The following is a 6,151-nucleotide window of genomic DNA, read 5'->3' on the forward strand; positions in this document are numbered from 1 at the left end:
ATCTAGCCCAGTGGTTCTCAACCTGGGGTCCCCAGATGTTTTTGGCCTACAACTCCCAGAAATCCCAGCCAGTTTACCAGCTGTTAGGATTTCTGGGAGTTGACCCCAAAACATCTGAGGACCCCCACTGGTCTAGCCATTCCATGTTCATTCTTCCTATTTCATAATTACCTATTCCACTGCATTTCCAAGTGCTTGTTCAAAAAGCCAAGTTTTTACTCTTTTTCTGAAGTTCAGGAGGGAGGGAGCCGATCTTATATCTCTAGGGAGGGAGTTCCACAGTCGGGGGGCCACCACTGAGAGGCCCTGTCTCATCCCCGCCAGACGCACTTGCGAGGAAGGCGGGATCGAGAGCAGGGCCACCCCAGATGATCTTAAATTCCTAAATTGTTCATAAGGAGAGATACGTTCGGACAGGTAAGCTGGGCTGGAACCATTTAGGACTTTATAGACTAAAGCCACCACTTTGAATTATGTCCGGTAGCAAACGCAGCCAGTGGAGTTGGTGCAACAGAGGAGTTGAAATCCCAGATCAGCTTACCAGCAGTTAGGAATGGTGAGAGTTGAAGTCCAAAACACCTGGAGGACCAAAGTTTGCCCATGTCTGCCCAAAATTTATATTATTATTATTGCTGTTGTTATTGTTATTGTACCCTGCCTCCATCTTCCCGAAGGGACTCTGGGCGGCTTACATGGAGACAAACCTGATCAACATAGTTAAAAGATAACACATTAAAATACACAACAACGGCATAAAACAGAATAAAACAATATTATAACAAAATATAAAAGCAAGTATCGAACCAACCAATGAACAATAGTAATCAGTTTCTGGTACCAGATCCCATCTGATCTTAGAAGCTAAGAAGGGTCAGTTCTGTTTTTTTCCACTTTGAAAGCTACAGAAAAAGGAACTACCACACATGCCCACCTTAGATTGGGCAGTTTCCTCTGTTCCAAACTTTCTGCACTTTTTAACATGAGCAGCGAGATGCTCCAGTTTGAAGTCAGCTTTATATACTGTGGAGAGGTTTTCTTACCATTTCTCAGCAATACTGAAACTAAGAATCCCCCTAGTGGGGAAGCCTTGTCTTTTCTGCTATTTCCCTAGCAGTGCTGCAGTTCATTTTCTTGTGCTTTGGTACACATATAGTCCCCAAGTTATGAACAAGATAGGTTCTGTTGGTCTTTTAAGTTGAATTTGTATGTAAGTCAGTGTAATTTCATCCAAATGTCTGTATGTATCTAGATACTAGCCGTATCTAGATACTAGCCATCCCCTGCCACACGTTGCTGTGGCCCAGTTTGTGTATATGAGTTTTATGTGTGTATATATATTTGTGCTTGTGTGTGTGTGTGTGTCTATGCGGTTTTGCTCATGTGTTGTAATGTATGTTTTTTTTTATTTTTTGGCTTTTTAAATCCCTTCCGCCATGTTCTTCAGTGTCTTTATGAGTGATGGTCACTTGTTGCCCTGATAGGTGTATTGTGTCCGAATTTGGTGTCAATTCGTACAGTGGTTAATCCCACAAACAAACATTACATTGTTATTTATATAGATAGATATAGATAAAGAGAAAGGGAGAGAGCGAGCCAGCCTTTGGATAGCATAACGAAGGGTTAACACCCCTGTGGTGTTTGTTTTGCTGTCTGTGCCCCGGTTTAGAAGATTTCGCCTCACTTTCTGTCCCTGTGATAATTAAATTCAGAAAAAATGGCTTGTTGTGGAAACAAGGATTGGTGATAAAGCTTCAGTGGAAACACCTTTTCCCCATGATAACTCTTCCAGGAGTGAATTTTCCTTCATAGGAGTAGATTTCACTTCCTGTTGTCTCAACCCAGTTCTCAACTATGAGTCATTTGTAAGTTGGATGGTTGTAATTCACAGACTGCCTGTACTTTCAAGTAGTGCAATTCAAAATAGTGCTTCTGGAGTGAAACCTGTCCTTAAGCCATTGGCTTCTGGTCTCTGACAAGTTCCAGAAAAGAAAGAATGGAACACAATAGGCTGAAATTTAGTAATATTCTCTATCTTATTGGGAAACATGCCTCCCCCTCCACACACAAATATCAAATAACCTAGGAAATACTGTTCTAGGATATAATTTACAGGAGGAATGCATATTGTGGTGGAGCCACCCTGTGCCACTCATTTTCCTTTCTTTTTTCCTTAATAAGGAGGTCACTTGCTGTTGCCAGATGTCTGAAATGCTTTCTAGCAGAAGGTTGTTAAAACTGTATCAGGGCTGCAAGTTGCCCACAAATGCTTAAACATTTAATACATTCCTTACATTTATTGCATTTGGACAAAACTGGACAAAACCTGAATGGATTTCTGTGTTGTTCTTTAGGATGGAAAAGGTAGAATATCTCCATCTTCTCCTGTGGAGAATGACAAACAAATGATAACTACTACTATTGCAGCTTTTGCTTTAAAAAGTATACACGGGAAAATCAAACCTGAAGGTTGTGAAAGAATCCCAATTGGTAAAGACTGACTGGGAATCATGTAAATGTGCCACAATCATGTATTGATCCTTTGTTGAAATTCTACAGTTATAGAATTTTGCCTCTTGGGGATCCGATCGCCTGCCAGTCAAATGGGAGCAGTACCTATAGACAGAACTGGTTGCTGAAGAGAGCAGTGTGTGAAAAGCTGTTAGGAACACCAAAGGCAGCAAGAGAAGAAGACAGAAGCAGATGCTGAAATCCCAAAGACTTTGTAACAGCAACAGGAGCTGGAGGCTCAGAGATGACTGGAAGGCAAGGCTGAAATCATTCAAGAAAACAGCTGGAAAAAGAGTGCTTGTGCAGAGAAAAACCTCAGGCACCTTGCAAGACAAGGCTTTGTGTATTACTAGATTTTTAAAAGTATAATTGGAAAGAAAACATGGATGAACTAAATCAATGAACTCAATTCCACATCACAAGAATAATATTGAAAGAAAACGTGCGTCTACAAAAGCCAAAGATTTTTCTTATTTGGTACAAAATTAATGTGTTGTGTTTCAAGACAGAAAGAAGCAACATGCCCAGAGTAGCCAAAAAAGGCAGTAAACATGAGGTAAGAGCCAATACTGGACCAAAAGTATTAAAATAATTTTTGAATGGGCCAATTACAAAATATGTTCCCCTAGGGTAGTGGTTCCCAACCTGTGGTCCGTGGACCACCAGCGATCCACAAGAACTAAAATATGGTCCGTGGCCTCACTGTTACTACACCATTGCAACAAGAGCAACTGATCTCGCGAAACCCTCTTATAGTGCCAAGGCTTATTAAATATGGTTTTCTGTAGACAATCAGATGGCAACTACTGGATGGCATATGTTCTGTATCAGAAACTAAAGCTGATGTGGTCTGTCCAATGAGATTTTCTAAATCAGCACCCCAAATAACCAAACTTGAATCTAAAGTTGACCAAAAACTGATTCATAACCCTTTTGGTACTAATGTTGGGAAGTGGTCCCTGGTCAAAAAAAGGTCAACAGCGAAAACTTCCATGCCATTCTCTGTAAATCCCAGGGTCTGGCCTATGCTATATCGTGATTATCAATGAATAAATTAATGGTAACTCAATGACTTGAACAATTTCAGCAATTAGTATTTATTGAATTTCAGTTTCTAGTTTTATTCAATTTAAAGCAATATTCTAAGCTTTAGGAACCACTAGTATATTTTTCTCATAACTAAAAACAAGGTATTGAGAGATTTAAAGGGATAAAGAAACAGTTTACCATTACAGGGAACTGCAGCGTTGAAATAATATTTTTAAAAGGAGTATAAGATTTACTTGAAGTTATTGGTAGCTGTTGGTGGATTTCCATTGTCCCCTGCAGTGTGGGGTAACAGCATGTAATGAGGTATTGTGACATATTGCATATATTTTGGAAAGTAATGATACAATCTGGATCTGAGTGATAATTTTAATCAATGTCAAAGTTTTGAACACTATGTACATTCATCTGTGCAATGTTGAGGCTTGGCTAAATGAAAGAAATAGAAAAGCAATGGCAACTTCAGGTAAAGCATGAAGAAGCCTAGTAAGTTTAGAGGTGGTCTATTCATGGATATGACCAGATCATGGTCAATCAGACATCTGCATGGACATAATTTTCAGACTGCATAAGTTGTCAAATCTTTATGTTGATAAATTTCACAATGAACTTAATTTAGTTTTCTCTTTTAAGCATGACAGCTGTGTAAGCACTTTAGCTTCCCTTCATACATTTCCATAGCTATCAAGGAGAATTTTGAAGGCCAATCTATTTGTGTCTACTTCTGACATAGCATTTTCTGTCTGGTACAGTACATCTCAATGGAGATTTTTTTTAATGCTTTGTCATTTTGGCAGTCCACAGTGTGTGCAAAACACTCCTCCAGCATCATATTTCAAATTAAATTTCTATCTTACTGACAGCTTTCTTCACTGTCCCAGTTTTTGATAACTATTATGGAAAAATAGGACTCTCAAATCCACAACCCGGAAGAGTCTGACCAGATGGCCACAGGGGGTCCTGACAGATGACGACCTTTCCCCATATACACAAGCACACAGAAACATGGGGGCTAATTTCATTACTCCTCCCGGAGTAATGAAAAGCCATAGCATATCTTTGTTATTACACTATGTAACATGGTTTTTGTTCCAGTTGGTTCTATCAGAAAAACATGAAAAAGGTTTATTCAACTACAAAAGCTTTGTTTTTGCAGGACATCCTGCAGCACACTTTGCTATAGTTTTTCAATGAATATCTCAGAGTCTCAACCAATTCAACATAGTTTTGGCAGCCACAAAAACAAAGTTTCAGAAGCATAACAACTACTTTTAAAACAAGTACTGCACAATTAAACAAAAAAAAACCAGTACTTTCAAACCAGGAACAGAAAAAAAAATCAAATTTTGTTACATAGTGTTATCTGCTTGCAACATGCTGCTTCTAGTATGCAAGCCATTTGCAGCTGATATTTCTTCCTCCAATTTTCACTATTTCTTCCACTGATTCTAAACTGGTTTTAAGAGGTTCACGGTATAATATTGCCCCTTGCCTATTGGAAACCATTCTGTTTCTACAATATTCTATCTTAACAATAACCTCTTGTCCTGAATACAGGTTGTGCATCATGATCGTCAAATGTTGTTGCCCACCCATTTATTTAACAGCAGGTCCATATTTTTTCATAATCTATATTGGTGTTTCTCAAACTGTGCTCCTCCAGGTATTATGGACTTCAGCTCCCAGAAATCCCTGCCAGCATACCAGGTGTTAGGAATTGTGGGAGGTGAAGTCCATAACATCTGGAAGAGCACGGTTTGAGAAACCGTGCAATCAATGGGTTTGCTATTCCTCTGAAAGGCTCTGGTGCGCTCCATTATCCAAAGTATGTTTTTCCAAACCTAGATTCAACTTCCAACAATCTATATATGGTGAATGTTGAGAAATGCGTGGTAAAATTTTGAGCATCCCTTTACTTATATGCAAAAACAAGATGATGCATATCAATCCAAGACAATTTTTAAGGAGGTTTCCTAATTTCATACCACTTGTCTGCAGTGAAATTCTAAATTTTGGACGGCGGGTTCTCTTTTAAGAGAGAAAAAGCAGGTTATAATGATGATGATTATGATGATGATGATTATGGCTTCAGAAGTTTTTTAAGTGAGCCCCAGGGCCCTTCTACGCAGCCCTTTATCCCAGAATATCAAGGCAAAAAATCCCACATTATTTGACTGTGGACTCAGATAACCCATATTGTGGGATTTTCTGCCTTGATATTCTGGGATATAGGGCTGTGTGGAAGGGCCCTTAGGCCCCATCTACACAGCCATATAAAATCCAGTTTATCTGCTTTGAATTGGATTATATGACAGTGCAGAGTCAGATAATCCACTTCAAAACAGATAATCTGGATTAATTTTGAAAAACCTGATTCTATAGTAGTATAGACCCAGCCCCTGACCCCTTCAACACTGCCATATAAAATCCAGATTATCTGCTTTCGACTGTATTATATGGCAGTGTAAACTCAAATAATCCATTTCGAAGCAAATTATGTGGATTATTGGGTTTGATAATCTGAATTATAGGAGCCCCCGGTGGCACAATGGGTTAAACCCCTGTGCCGGCAGGACTGAAGACCAGGTCGCAGGTT

The sequence above is a fragment of the Anolis sagrei genome, chromosome 4 (assembly GCF_037176765.1).
Source record: "Anolis sagrei isolate rAnoSag1 chromosome 4, rAnoSag1.mat, whole genome shotgun sequence".
Taxonomy (NCBI): Eukaryota; Metazoa; Chordata; class Lepidosauria; order Squamata; family Dactyloidae; genus Anolis; species Anolis sagrei.